Genomic DNA, 16,825 nt, shown 5'->3' on the forward strand with positions numbered 1-16,825 from the left:
TAGCATCTATTACCTATTTTTAATTATGCAAATATATCAAATGACTATGTTAACGTAAGCTAGCATATCCTAATAACTTTAAAAATCAAAAGTGAATTTTCTTTCAGCTTCTACACTTTAATATGTCCTTCTCAGAAGATAAAATATTATTTCAATAATCCAAGACCAATTAAGATGATGAACAATCAGGTCAAGTGCACTGCTTATTGGCACAAACCCTTCCTCTACCTGGAACCCTCTGTCCATCTTTCTGAGAATACTAACACATCCAGGTGTCAACCTTCATTAATTATGTGACCATGAGCAAATTATTTAGCCTCTTTAAGTCTCTTTTCTCATTCACTAAGAGGGACTAACACTATCTACTTACAGGTGAGGATTCAAGGTTATATCAGTAGAGCCTGATGCACAGCAGCCATTAATAAGAAAATAACTATTATTAGTAATTAAACAAGATTCATTTAACACAACAGATGACAGAAATAAGAAGGCTAACATCTCAAGAAAGTGGGATTTATCATCTCAATTAATGAGCTTGTGCTTAAAGATATTCCCCAAATGAGACAAGTAATTTATGTCAAGAACCAGATGGAATAATAGATTTATGAAATGTCAGTAGCTTTTTAAGAGCAATACTTTTATTGAAGTAAATAAAGTATTTTTAAAGCAAGCAATATTTTAGTCTTGCCAGTTCTGATTACAATTAAATTACCTGCAAAGCACTGTTATTTTATTAAGTTAAACAATATCATTTGGAAATTTTCTACTCAGTTGAAACAATTTAGAACTATGCTAAATCTAGAACCACTTCTAAATTGCATTACACTATCAACATTACTGATAATTCACAGTCATATAAGTAAAGATACCTTCAACTTACTGTATAAAGGCATCTTCTGCTGTACCAAGACAAAAACCAAGAACTAACAAATCAAAGAGCCATCTATAAGCAGAATTGCTGAGGTATATTTGTAAAGCATTTATTTGAGGTGGAAAAAAGCAAATGCACTTCAATTACCTTTAGCCCTAAAAGATTTCATGAAAGAAACCACAGAAACAAGACACACACACAAAGTATAGTCAAAGGATTACACATGGAAGTATTTTTCCTGAGCTATGGAAAATAAAATGAAGCTTCATCTTCAAAACATAAAAATACAGAGAGAAGAGGTAAGTTACAGAGTCTACATTAAAAAGAAAAGTGTTATCAATTAATTACTAATGTTAAGAAATTAATTACATGTTAATAAAACATGATGGTGGCAATGAAGATTATTATTTAGAACTTTCCTAGTGGTTCAGACGGCAAAAAATCTGCCTGCCAATGCAGGAGACCTGGGTCTGATCCCTGGGTCAGGAAGATCCCTGGAGAAGGAAATGGCAACCCATGCCAGTGTTCTTGCCTGGAGAATCCCAGACAGAAGAGTCTGGTGGGCTACAGTCCATGGGTTCCCAATGAGTTGGACACAACTGAACCACTTTCAAGGGGGAATGGATAAACTGGGAGATTGGGATTGACATACACACACTACTTATATAAAACAGACAACTAATAAGGACCTACTGTATAACACAGGAAACTCTACTCAATACTCTGCAATGATCTATATGGGAAAAGAATCTAAAAGAGTGGATATATAGCTATGTATGACTGATTCACTTTGCCGTACAGCAGAAACTAACACAACATTGTAAATCAACTATACTGCAATAAAAATTAATTTTAAAAAATATTCTACAACTATGTCTGAGAGGTACATCTAACTTCTCAGAATACTTCAGTCATTATTGATGAATGTTTTTAAAAGAAATTAGAAGAGATTCTCCCAACTCTAGAGAAGAAAAAAAGGAAAATCAAATGGGAAAGAGACAAATGATTCCCCACCCCATTATGGATGGCAGGAAGGAGATAAATGAAAATTCTTTTCAGCACTTTCTATCTTTTATCATGTACTTACTCCCCTACTCTGTCAGATCATCCTTTAAAGACAAAAGTCAACTAGAAAGTGTATTACACGGGCACTGCAGAAGACAGAAGACAGACCTGGAGCACAAAAGATGCAGTCAGAGTCTGAGAACAGCAAACCACTTAATTTTGCTGGTTGAATGTATCAACCAAGCTGACAAACTTTTGAAGCTCTGTATTTCAAAGAACCTAAATATTCTCAAATTAATATCTCTTGCAAAGGGTTACCTGCTTTTATTCACCATTACCAGAGTGGAGTATGGACATTTCAGAAAGTCTCATGGCATACTCAGTTATTTTTAATCCCAAACCCACCAAAGACTCTATAGTTATTTATACTTAAATTTTGTACCTGTTTTCCTTCACAAATTTTGAATATTCTCTGACTTGTAATTCATTTATTGGGATCATAAAACTTTAATAACAAAGAGAAAAATCAGTAGATAAGGTATTTTTAGAAAGTCGCTCAGTCATATCCGGCTCTTTGTGACCCCATGGACTGCAGTCTGCCAGGCTCCTCTGTCCATGGGATTTCCCAGGCAAGAATACTGGAGTGGGTTGCCATTTCCTTTTCCAGGGGATCGTGCTGACCCAGGGATTGAACCCGCATCTCCTGCATTAGCAGGAGGATTCTTTACCACTAAGTCACCTGGGAAGCCCATCCCATGGTTAGCTTACCACATTCAAGGGCAAAAAATAGCTCACAATTGAGAAGATATACTGCCATAAGAACCATAATTAAATACCAGATTCAGGTCCTGATTGCTAAAGTGCTCCTTGTGACTGAAAAAAATTATTATATATGAAAACCCAGCTTTATAAGTAGATAAAATATGCATGGAGTGGAGAAGGAAAGATTAGGAGATATTCATGGTAATAAATGAACCCTTGTTTTACAAAAGGAGTCGCCTCATAAGTTATTTTAAAGGAAAATTCTTAAAAAGTGTTTACAATTATTCCATCCAGGAAAACTCTGAGAAACAGACTATTTTACAAGATAGTGGATACAGATCCAAAATAGTTAAAACAGCCCTTGCTTGTTATAATTGCCTCTTGCTGGTCTATCTCTGGGCTTCCCTTGTGGCTCAGCTGGTAAAGATTCATCTCTACAGCTCCATTTTGTTACCAATGAAATTTCACAACCAGGATGGCACAGAACTCCCCCGTGGAGATGACCCTGCAGAGGTTGTCTGTTTTAAGCTGCAATCACTTTCTTGAGACTGCTTGGCATCTGTTGACTACCTCCCTGACAGCAGCCCACAGACTCCTCCAGCTCACGGAAGCATACTTGACATTGCCAGAGGACAAGTTGCAATGAGACTCTGATCCCTCAGCTGCAACCCACCAAGTTTTCCTCTGTGAAACACTATCTGACACTTCCCCATACTGACACTCAAATGCCACTTCTCTCCCCATGCAGTTCCGAGAGCTCTTCCTGCAATTCATCTACACTGGCACCACATGGCAATACCCAGACAAGCCAATGCCCTCTGCAAAGCGGAGAGCTTCTTGGGCTACCTTGGGTGGGAGGCTTCTAAGAATGATGCTTAAGAAGACAGCACATCAGAGGGAAACTGTGGCTTCACTAGTGACTTCACTACTTTGAGAAATTCTTTAAGCTACTGATAAGTATTAATATATAAGCCCTTGGGATACACATTAAGAGTTCTCACCACTAAAACTAAATTTTAAACATTTAAAATAAACATTTTTATAAGATTTGTTTACACAACCTTTAGGAACATTTATGATGTCTTGTCTGAAAAGATCCTATTACCTTTCTCGGGACTTCATGGCTGTTGAAGTACCCACGGATTTGGGTTTAAATTCAAAGGTAATTAAAAAATGACAACAGAATACAGTTTTAATTTTTTATTTAAGAAAAATTTCTGCTCCCAATAATTCTGCTTGGGTAATTGAGGCGAACCCTTCCATTGCACACAAGTAGAAAGCTGGATAAAAATATGACACTTGGGAATGAAGGGGAAAAAACTATTATTCACCGACTGTATATACAGGAAATCCAAAATAAGCTATGAACTATCAGGAAAAAAAATGAGTTTACCAAAGCTGAGAAATACAGAAGATAATATTTAAAAATCAACTGTATTTCAATATACCAGCAATAAAGTTAGAAAATGAATTTTTAATATCATTTACAATACCATCAAAAATATCAAATTCCTAGAAATAAACAGAAAGAAAAGTAGACATCCTCTATATAGAAAGCTATATAAAACAGTATTTTTAAAAATCAAAGGACATCTAATAAGTGAAGGGATGCTCCATGTTCTTCAGATTTAACATTGTAAAGATGTCAATTCTACCCAAATTGATCTAGAGATCCAACAAAAACCCAAGCAATTCTAACAGGTATTTTAATGGAAATTTAAAGGCTGCTTCAAAAATGTATTAAGAAATGCAAATTGCCAAGGAAAACAAGACACCTGGAAGAATAACAAAAAGATTTTCTCTCCAGATAACAGGACTTATTATGAAGCACAGTCATTAAGACAGTGTATTACACAAACAGATTTGAAAGGCAAGAACAGAAAGCACAGCAAGTAGATTACACATGTATTGAATGCTTTTTGTACAATAAACCTGTCACTGCAGATCAGTGATGAAAATGTGATCTTTGCAATAAATGGTGCTAAGACATTTGGAAAAGGAAAAATTAAACTTGACCTATAACTCATACCATACACAAACATTAACTTCAGATGGATTACAGATCTCAATGTAAAAGTCAAAACAATAAAGCTCCTAAAAGATAATGTAGGACTATATCTCTCTGTGCATACAACAAGCACCAACTAATAAGGAAAGGAAAGATAAATGAGACATAGAATAAAGTACATACAACACAACATACACATTTTTTTAATGGTCAATGCATGGTGATAACAAAAAACCAACCAACTTTTAGTCAGTAATTATACTGATTTTAAATTCTTTATAGAAAATGTACTGTCTGAACTTGGCATAAAACACCCATTTCTCCCAGCTCTTGATATGCTACTAACTTGAGGGGAAGGTGTGTAGCGTTTATGTGTTCACCTGGGTCAAGTTACATAAGTGTTGGCTTTGTGACAATTCCCAGATACCTTGCATACCTTAAGTGTTTATCGTGCTTCACTATAAAATAGTTTAAAAAGTCAACGGTTGCACGTGGCAAAATTTCATTCTTTTTATGGAATATGAGTAGTATTCCTTTGGGGGGTGTGTGTGTGTGTGTATCACAACTTTATCAATTCATCTGTCTGTGGACACTTAAGTTGCTTCCATTTCAGCTACTGTAAATAATGCTCTTATGAACACTGAGGTACATGTGTTTTTTTGAATTAGCATTTTCATTTTCTTTGGATATATATCCTGGAATGGAATTGCTGGATTGTATGCTCAAGCTGGATTTAGAAAAGAGCTGACTCATTAGAAAAGACCCTGATGCTGGGAAAGATTGAAGGCAGGAAGAGAAGGGGACAACAGAGGACGAGATGGTTGGATAGCATCACCGACTCAACGGACATGAGTTTGAGCAAGTTCTTGGAGATGGTGAAGGACAGGGAAGCCTGGCGTGCTGCAGTCCATGGGGTTGCAAAGAGTCGGATACGACTAAGCGACTGAACAACAACATGGTAGACATGGTAGTTCTACTTTTAGATTTTTGTTATTTTGTTTTAGTTTTTTTTTTTGTTATTTGTGGTCTTTTCAATGACAGTCATTCTATCAGGTATGAGGTGATATATCACTGTGGTTTTGATTTGCATTTCTCTGATGATTAGCGATGATGAGCATCTTTGTGTGGGCATGTTGGCCATCTATCTATAGGTCTTCTTTGGAGAAATGTCTATTTAGGTCATCTGCCCATTTTTTAATCAGAGTGCTTGGGTTTTCCTTGATATTAAGTTATATGAGCTGTTTATATATTGTGAATATTAACCTCTTATCAATAATATCATTTGCAAATATTTTCTCCCATTCAGTAAGTTCTGTTTTGAGGATGGAAATTTTACCATTTGTAACAACATGGATGGACCTGGAGAGTATTATGCTTATTGAAGTCAGTCAGACAGAGCAAGATGAATAGCGTATGTTATCATTTATATGTGGAATCTAAAAAAATAAATAAAATAGTGACTATAACAGAAAAGAAACAGCCTTATACATACCTGTACAGAGAACAACCTAGAGAACAAACCACTGGGGAGAAGGAAAGGGAAGGGGAAAGACAGAGGTAGGGAATAAAGAGGTAGAAACTACTATGTATAAAATAAGCAACAAGGATATACTGTACAGCACAGAGAACATAGCCAATATTTTACAATACTATAAATGGAATATAATCTTTAAAAATTGTGAATCACTATGTGTGTACATCAAAAACTAATATTGTAAATCAATTATACTCCAATTTTTAAATTTAAAGAAAAAAGGTCAACGAATGAGTATGTATACCTCTTAATTTACAAAATAATAGAGACTAAAGTTGAATATCCTGTCAGCTGCAAACTGGCATGTCCATCTACTTCTACAAGGATTAAACGATGTGCTGCTACAGTCACTGACTTTCAACACCCCCTGAGAGGAGTTCAAAGTGGAGAGCAGAAATGAGGCCCTCTGTGCTGTGGGGGGGTGAGATGACTGATAGAACAGGTCTTCAGATAGATATTTTCAGGAGCCAATTTTATGAGCCCAATTCTTGTATCTCCTCATATCTAGAAAAGCACTAATATCCTTCATGGTGACAACTACCCCTCGTGACTAGCAGAAATCTTCTGAAAAAAGTAATGTGCTTGATTGCATGCATTCCCCCTTCACCAAAATCACATATATACTGACCTTCCCCCCTACCTCTTTGGAAAGGTTTTCAGAGGTATCTGAAATGCTACCTCCCAGGCTATAGTCCTCATCTTGCCTCAAATAAAATTTAACTCACAACTCTCACATTGTGCTTTCTTAAGTTGGGAATCCTTAATATGTTAGTATAGCAGTGGCCACAGACTGGAACAGGTCAGTTTTCATTCCAATTCCAAAGAAGGTCAATACCAAAGAATGTTCAAACTATCAAATTGTGATCACTTCACAGGACAGCAAGGTAATGCTCAAAATCCTTCAAGCCAGGCTTCAGGAGTATGTGAACCAAGAACTTTCAGATGTATAAGCTGGGTTTAGAAAATGCAGAGGAACCAGAGATTAAATTGCCAACATTCTCTAGATCACAGAGAAAGCAAAAAATTCCAAAAAGTATCTACTTCTGCTTCACTGACTACGCTAAAGCCTCTGACTGTGTGGATCACAACAAACTGTGGGAAATTCTCAAAGAGATAGGAATACCAGACCACCTTACCTGCCTCCTGAGAAACCTGTATGTCCAGTTAGAACTGGACATGGAACAACGGACTGGTTCCAAATGAGGAAAGGAGTACGTCAAGGCTGTATATTATCACCCTGCTTTTTAACTTATATGCAGAATACATCATGCAAAATGCTGGGCTGGATGAAGCACAAGCTGGATCAAGATTGCCGGGAGAAATATCAACCTCAGATATGCAGATGATACCACTCTAATGGCAGAAAGCAAAGAGGAACTAAAGAGCCTCTTGATGAAGGTGAAAGAGGAGAGTGAAAAAGCTGGCTTAAAACTCAACATTCAGAAAACTAAGATCATGGCATCCAGTCCCATCACTTCATGGCAAATAAATGGGGAAACAAAAGGAACAGTGACTTCATTTTCTTGGGCTTCAAAATCACTGCTACGGTGACGGCAGCCATGAAATTAGAAGACACTTGCTCCTTGGAAGGAAAGCTATGACCAACCTGGACAGCATATTCAAAAGTAGAGACATCACTTTGCTGACAAAGGTCCATCTAGTCAAAGCTATGGTTTTTCCTGTAGTCACATACAGATGTGAGAGCTGGACCATAAAGAAGGGTAAGGACCCAAGAATTGATGCTTTTGAATTGCAGTGCTAGAAAAGACTCTTGAGAATCCCTTGGACTGCAAGGAGATCAAACCAATCAAGCCTAAAGGAAATCAACTCTGAATATTCACTGAAAGGACCGATGCTGTAGCTGAAGCTCCACTCCTTTGGCCACCTGGATTGGCAAAGAGTCGACTCATTGGAAAAGACCCTGATGCTGGGAAAGATTGAGGGCAAAAGGAAAAAGGAGGCAGCAGCAGATGAGATGGTTAGACAGCATCACCAACTCAATGGACATGAATCTGAGCAGACTCTGAGAGACAGTGAAGGACAGGGGAGTCTGGTGTGCTGCAGTCCATGGGGTTGCAGAGAGTCAGACAGGACTTAGCTACTTAGTGCTACTTAGTGACAGAACAACAGCAACAATGGTATTGTGATAAGAATAATAAATACATACTTGGTCTTTGTTCCTGTTTCTGGCACAACACTCCTAAAACTCTTGTTATTTCCTAAGGGATGAGAGCACCAAAGGAGTCTCTTGTTATGGTAATGAGGTGACTTTCAGAAAGCCCATAGGTAACCAAAGGATGGGGGTGGTCTGCCAGTGGAGCTAACCACCTGACCTGAGGGTTGGAACTTTCACTCCTACCACCAACCTCTGGGGAGGGAAGGGAGGCCGGGCGCTGGAGAATGAGTTCAATCATCAATGATATAATCAATCATTCCTACCTAATGAAGCCTCCATAAAAACCCAAAGAGACAAGGTTCGGAGAGCTTTTGTGATGGTGAACTGGTGGAGATTTGGGGAGAATGGCAGTCTCAGAGAAGGCATGGAAGATCACGTCCCCCGCCTTCCCCCATACCTTGCCCTGTACATCTCCTCCATTTGGTGGGTTCCTGAAAATACCCTTTTATCATAAACCGCTAATCTAGGAAGTAAAATACTTCTTTTGAGTTCTGTGAGCTGCTCTAAGGAATTAATCAAACACGAGCAGATCATTAGAAACTCCAATCTATAGCCAGTTAGTCAGAAGCCCAGGTGACTTCCTGGACTTGTGACTGGCATCTAAAAGCAGGGGCAGTCTGGTAGGACTCAGCCCTTAACCTGTGGGATCTGATGTTATCTCCAGGTGCGTGTGCAGGTGTGTGATCAGTCGTGTCCAACTCTTTGCAACCCCATGGGCTGTAGCTCACCAGGCTCCTCTGTCCATGGGATTTCCCAGGCAAGAAAACTGGAGTGGGTTGTCATTTTCTTCTCCAGGGGATTTTCGCCACCCAGGGATCGAACTCCTGTCTCTTGTGTCTCCTTCCCTGGCATTTGGATTCTGTACCACTGCACCACCTAGGAAGCTATCTCCAGGTGAAGTGAAATGAAAGTTGCTCAGTCACGTCCGACTCTGCGACCCCATGGACTATACAGTCCGTGGAATTCTCTAGGCCAGAATACTGGAGTGGGTTGCCATGCCCTCCTCCAGGGGATCTTCCCAACCCAGGGATTGAACCCAGGTCTCCCGCATTGCAGGTGGATTCTTTACCAAGTGTCAAAATTGAGTTGAATTGTAAAACATCCAGCTCATGATGGAGAAATGCTTGGTGGTATAGGAAACATGTACACACACAGAAATAAGATGTAGAATCTTAGTTGATGGTCTTAAGTGGAATTGGTTCCAGAACTGTAGTAGCATCTTATAAATCAGTATAACATAAACACTCAAAGAGAAAACAAAAGAAATTTATATATTCATATATAATATATATTTATATATATAAATATATATTATATTTCACAAAAGAAATATAACTGTCTAATTAATCTATGAAAACCTGCTCAATCTCACTAGTAATCAATTAAGGAAAAAAAAAAGAGAAATCACTTTTAAGCTATCATGCTGATAATGATTAAAGTAACTACTGTTTCTTAGGTATGGAAAAATGTGAACTCAAATTCACAGTAGGTAGGAATATAAAGGTTTCTGGAAAGTCAGCTGGTAGTAGGTATCAACATTTTAAATATAGGATTACCATTTGATTCAAAAATCCATCATACTTCTTGAGATTTATGCTAGGGAGGCCATCAGACAAATGGACAAAGATGGATGGATACTGCAAAGGCTGTATACTGAAGTGCTATTCCTAATAACCAACAACAAAACACAACCTAACATTAGTCAATGTAGGATTGATAAAGTAAATGATATCACATCATATAAACGGAAAATCATAGCACTATCCAAATTATTTAACTATATTTAGTGATATAGAAAAATGGCCATAATACGGTATTTTAAATTAAAAAAATACTATAGAACATGGTATATTCTGTAAATGAAAAAAGTCTTTTTCATAAAATTAAGAAATGAGCAAACTATATTCCACATTTCTGCTTGTCACTTAAGAAATTCACTGGTAGCTAGCTGCCTATTTAAAAGAATTTTGGAACTTGCTATTGGCCTATGTATGAGATCATTTTATGTCCAATATTAACTGGTTCTTTTAAGACACTAGAATAACCCTGTCATTCTAATAAAAGACACAATGTTTCACCCTTTTCGTCTAAATATGGTTGCGGATCTTCTTCTCAGACTAACGTTGGCATACCAGATATCTAAGACTGTTTTGCCCCAAATTTCCTCTGTAATAACTGATATGGACAGGACTTTTTATGACCATATGAAATGAAATTTCACTCTTTACCAACCTTCTGTTTCTCAAATATAAAATCCATCAATTTCTAAACACACGCCAGCCTGGGTACACTCTTTCATGTGTGAAACCTTGACAGGTGTTCAAGATCAATTTGCCTAAGGAATTCTGGTTTTAGAATTGTGTAATTGTATGTATAAAACACTGAGTTTAAATAAACAAATGGATACTCAAATATTTAAACAGAAAAATGTGTTGCTTTTCACTGGAAACTGAGATTCAGATGATGCTGCTTTCATCCGCACCTCCCCTCCAGTGGCTGAGTTTCTTACAATGAGCCTGTATCATTCTGGGCAAGAATCTTTTCTTATCTTTAGCAAGAATAATCTTCCCCCATATCCCACTTTTCATACCATGTGGCACCTCCACCTTCTGCCCACACGGTGTCAGCGGGCACCATCATGTTCTCCCAAAACCAGGTTCAAAGCCTGAGCTTATTCTGAGGCAGCTGCCTTTGTCTAGACAGTGACCCAGGTGGCTGTGAAGGCTTATCCAGCCCAGCCACACTGCTCCTAGGCAGCGGTTTCCTTTCAATTCCCCAGGCTACTCCTCTAATTTACCTCACCACTTCCAATTATCTTCTAGTTTGAATTCACCCTATAAAAATCTGTCAGCTTACTCTTCCTAAAGTAAGCCCCCAGAATGTCCCTTCCTTCACTGAAATGGTTCCCCAGCCCCTACATACTCCCATGCTAGTATTCAAGGTCTGTTCTAATTTTGCCTTTGTATTCTCATCACTGCTTTTCTTAAACCCTACTCTTCAACCAAAGGGCAACTGACTCTTCTCCGACCAAGCAAGTGTACATTACTGGCTCTCAAACTTCAGTGCCATTACACCACCCAGCACAGAGAAGTGTTCAACAAACATAACCTCGATAAGGTACCAGATGTGTGTGTCTCTCCCCCACTGGTATCTTAAGAACAAGGGGCTGGATCTATAATATTTGTATTTCTAGAACTTATATAGTGCTTAGAATGTAATACACCCTCAATATTTGTTTTTTTAATTGGCATGAGAGTGAAAAGAATGGTGTGGCTATGAGTAATAGTTTGAGGACACAAGCAGCAAAAACTGCTAATCAGAATGTGAAATTAAAGAGAGAACTCTAGTACCATGAACAGAAAATGGAAAGTCTGAAAGAAGGGCTGAGTTTGGGGAGAGAAGTTTAAAAAAAAGGTACACGGCACTTACTACTCACAAAACTATATACTAGATATTCTAAGAAGTGCAAAGATGCATACTGCTCTCCAAAGTTACAGCCCAGTAGAGGGCATGTATGTATACGACTAGAGTGAAGAGGTGGGGGGAATGCTGTAAAAGGGCCACTGATGAAGTGTTATGGATGTGTAGAAGAGAGAAAAGCATATTTCCAGAAGCTTGGGGCTAGGGTTAAAACAATAAAGCACCAAGGACAGAAAGAGGAAGGTGGCCAAAGGCAGAATGTTAACGACAACAAACATACTGCAGAGGCAAAAGACTAGAAGTGGGAGAGCAAAGACTGGGAGTATGTGACAGAAAAGGGAAGAAAGTTGGAAGGCGATCCTGACTATCAAATGCCATAAAGTAGTAAGGTGTAATAGTGAAAGTCGCTCAGTTGTGTCTGACTCTTTGCAATCCCATGGACTATGCAGTCCATGGAATTCTCCAGGCCAGACTACTAGAGTGCCTTCTCCATGGGATCTTCTCAACGCAGGGATCGAACCTAGGTCTCCGGCGTTGCAGGTGGATTCTTAACCAGCTGAGCTGCAAGGGAAGCCCATAAAATAGTAAATACATGCCCAAAAGCCTTAATTGTTGTTACCATTCACAGCCCAGTTCAGGTTCTATCTACTCTCAAACTGCTCAGATTCCTCCAGACTCCAGTTAATTTTGCCTCTCCATAAATTCCCACTATGCTATTAGGACACACGTGCACAGACAAGAACTATGTATTATTATTATTTTTTAATTGGAGTACAGTTGATTTACAATGTTGTGTTAGTTTCTGGTGTACAACAAAGTGATGCAGTTATACATACATATTATAGTTTGCATTTGCTAATCCCAAACTCCCACTCCATCCCTCCCCCATCCATCTCCCCCTTAGCAACCACAAGTCTGTTCTTTATGTCTGTGAGTCTGTTTCATAAATAGGTTCATTTGTGTCATATTTTAGATTCCACATATAAGTGATATCATATAGCATTTGTCTTTATCTGAGTTACTTAGTATCATAATCTTTAGGTTCATCCATGTTGCTGCAAATGGCATTATTTAATTCATTTTTATGGCTGAGTCATATTCCACTGTATATATACACCGTATCTTTATCCACTAGTCTGTTGATGGACCTTTAGATTGTTTCCATGCCTTGGCTATTGTAAATAGTACTGCTATCAACATGGGGGTGCCTGTATCTTTTTAAATTATAGCTTTGTCCAGATATACGCCCAGAAGTGGGAATGCAGAATCATGATAATTCTATTTTTAGTTTTTCAATGAACCTCCATATTCTCCATGGTGGCTGTACCAACTTAGGTTCCCACCAGTAGCGTAGGAGGGCTCCCATTTCTCCACACCCTCTCCAGCAAGAACCATGTACTATCAAACTCATTACCTTTGTAGACATACCATAGTATCTCGGACATATAGAATGTAATGCACTCAACTGGGTATAACAATACTAAAATATTTTCTGGACTTTATAGATAATAATGGCTTATTTTCTTACAGCACACCAATGAAAACCACACTTCAGGCAGATTGGGTTGTATCATCTGTTTAAATGGCCAGAACTTCTCTTTCATTCAATTTTCTAGGCACTATGGATTAGACATGGTCTACAAAAGCTCCTTGAGGGAGGAACTCATAGAAGAGGAGAACAGATAGGTAAACTAATTACATGTGAGAAATGCAAAAAGATATATGTAAGGTGTTTCACACACCCAGATGAAGTAGAAACTACCTACGTCTAGGGAAAGGGGGAAACTACTTGGGGAAGATGCTTCATGGTGATTTTATTGAACTGAGTGATTTTCTCCAGGCACTCTAACTCAATTACCTCTGTTAACATTCAAAAAAAAAAAAAAAAAAAAGCATGTTATTCATGGAAAATGGGCTTTTCGAAATGTATTACAAAAGTCCATTTGCATCTGCACTCAAGCCCTATGGAGAATGATATTTGCAACTCGATTTTAACATTAATGATACATCAACTACATAATCACCCAATGCCATGTTTTATTATGTATAAAGGTGTCATTCGTGAAACCAGAAACTACATATCATAGTCTTTGTTCTTAAAGTAGTATTAAATTAATGAAACAAGGATGCCATTAGACTGAGATGGCTCTAATGCCCTGGTCGCTTCTGTAGGCAAACCAAAACCAAAGCCTCATGTTTATGAAATCAAAACCTAAGGACAACAAATCACAAACAGCCAACTAGGCTTTAAGCCATAGGCAACAAATAATTTCCTTTCTTTGCCACCACACCTTCTCTGTATAAAAACTTTTCCCTGGCTCCTGTCAGCCAAGTACTCCAAATCACTTCCTATTTGGCACTGTCCAGTTCATATCAATCTTTTTGCTCAAAAATTTTAATATGCCTCAGTTTATGTTTTAACAGCATCTTACAATTAAATTGTGAAAACTCAGATTAATACATGAAAACTTTGTGCCCAGAAATTAAGGTAATTAATTTAATTAAGTTCAATAAACTTACTGGTTTCATTAACAGTTAAACATTTCAAGATCCTAGTTAATACATCAAGACAACAGGCAAGATGAAATGATTCAGATGCATGATTACCAAATGAACTACACAAATCACAGTGGCTATAAACGTGCAAAGAAAAGAGTGCTCCTTTCAGAGTGGGGAGGTTGGGTTTCACACAAGAAAGAGGATTTGAACTAGGTCAGGAAAAATGGGTAGGGTTACAGCTGAGTGAGCAAAAAGGGGGGCATATTCCAGCAAAATTGGGGTAAAAACACTTCAGTATTATTATAAACAATGATGATATAGTATTACTGCATTGTTTGCAAAGTGCTTTTGTGTTTACCACTTTACTGACTGGGTATTATAACAACCCAGTGAATTAATTCACATCCCTGAGAATCATACACTTGAAATGAGATAGAAAAAGGTATCCAGTCAAAACTTCTCATTCTAAAAGAGAAGAAACGTGGGTATAGTTAGATTCCATGAGTTTTTTTTTAATGAAGAGTTAAGAAACTTGGATTTCAACCTGTAAACACAGGGAACTTGTTTGGTGTAATAAGTTTTGTTATACACTTTTTCTTAACAGAGACTTAACAATGAAAAAAAAACTACTTGAATTAGAATATTGGCAAACACAACTCATGGAAAATGGAACATTCATCATCCATTTATTCATTCCACAAATGTTTCCTGAATAAGTACTTTATGCCAGTCACTATACCAGATGGTAGCAATTCAGTAGTGAACAGAACAGACCACGCCCTGCTCTCATGGAGCTTGAAATCATAGAGGAGCAAAAAATTCCATCAGAACAAAATATTTCAAAGAAAATCTGGCAGCACACTGGGTTTTCAAATGTGATAAAATAATAACAACAGTTAAAACAAATAGTACTTTTGTTCTAAGCCCTGATCTAGCAGCTTTATTTACATTAATTTGTTTCATCCTCACAAGAATGCTTCTGGGTCCTTTACTACCAGAAACTTCATATTACCAATAAGTAGACTGAGAGAGGATAGTCTCATAAGCAGTAAATGGCAGAACTGGGTCAAATCCAGGCAGTCAAGCTCCAGAATCCCCACACTTAGCCGGTATGCTATGTCCTTAAGAGATAAGTCACAGGGCTTAAAACCGTGCTTTGGGAGAACTTTCATACATTGGAGCGATGCTGAGTATTTTTATATACATTATCACATTTAATCCTAATACATTTAAAAGCTAAGAAATCAGTTCCAGAGTCATTAGTACCTTGTCCCTGATCACACAGCTAGGAGGTATTAAGGCCAGAACCAAACAAAGGTTTTTTTTCAACTCCCAAAGGCATAGTTTTACCTGTGACATTATTTTACAAGACAATAGTTGTCTGCAAGCCTCACTGAATGCATTCTAAGTAGAAAAATGGAGTGGGAAAACCCAAAATGTGATGAACAGGTCTATCTATTTATAAAATTTGTAAAAAGAAATGAATTTAGTAAGCTTAAGGCTAAATGGTGGAGAAGGAAATGACAACCCACTCCAGTAATCTTTCCTGGGAAATTCCATGGACAGAGGAGCCTGGTGGGCTACAGTCCAAGGGGTTGCAAAATAGTCGGACACTGTGGATTTTCTTCATTAATTATTTTAATTGTAGAAGTTGTATCTCCTTATTTTAACTAGAAAATTATGCTCCGTTAATATGAAGAAAATATTAATAAGCTCTCAACCCCTCTCTATTCCTGACTCTCTGATAAAACTAATGTTAAAAGCAAGAGAAAAAAAAAATAATAAATGGACCTAGAGGGATGGGATTGGAGGGGTGTGGGAAGGAAGGTCAATAAGGAGGGGATGGCTCAGATGGTAAAGAATTGCTTGCAATGCAGGAGACCCAGTTCAATCCCTGGTCGGGAAGATTCCCCTGTAGAAGGGAATGGCTATCTACTCCAGTCTTCTTGCCTAGAGAATTCCATGGACAGAGGAGCCTGGTGGGCTACAGTCCATGGGGTCCCAAAGAGTTGGATACGATTGAGTGACTAACATTTTCTTTTTTTTCACTTATATGTATACTTATGGCTGATTCACGTTGTTGTATGGCAGAAACCAACACAACACTGTAAAGCAATTATCCTTCAGTTAAAAATAAATTTTAAAAATTAAAATTTTTTTTACAAAAACCAAATTGAGTATTCCATGTGCAGAGTGAAGGAGATGCAAAGCCTGTGTGTTAACACTACTCTCTGCAATAAGGCCATGTATGTCCCACCACTGATCCTTTCCTGGGTGTTACCATTTTCACTAAGAACCCTTATTTCACTATCCACGCCAACCAGCTAAAGAAAGCTAAATACTGAACAAACTCTGAGATGTTAATCACTTAATCCATTAAAGTTTGTATATTTGCTAGTTCATATATTAAAAGTAACATATGAAAAAAAATATAAATAAATAAATAAAAGTAACATATGAACTCAAGTCTCCAGAGCCTAACTATAATTGCTAATTTTTCCTTCTTGACTAGTTCAGTTCAGTTCAGTCGCTCAGTCATGTCCGACTCTT

General features: G+C 37.7%; 1 protein-coding gene across 1 annotated transcript in view; it reads right to left on the bottom strand.

Annotated features, from left to right (window-relative positions):
• Positions 1-16,825, bottom strand: part of CDKL5 (cyclin dependent kinase like 5) — a 169,154-nt gene that overhangs the window by 131,456 nt on the left and 20,873 nt on the right. The window lies entirely within an intron of this gene.

This window comes from Giraffa tippelskirchi, chromosome X (genome assembly GCF_054371585.1).
Source record: "Giraffa tippelskirchi isolate mGirTip1 chromosome X, T2T-mGirTip1v1.2.pri, whole genome shotgun sequence".
Classification (NCBI taxonomy): domain Eukaryota; kingdom Metazoa; phylum Chordata; class Mammalia; order Artiodactyla; family Giraffidae; genus Giraffa; species Giraffa tippelskirchi.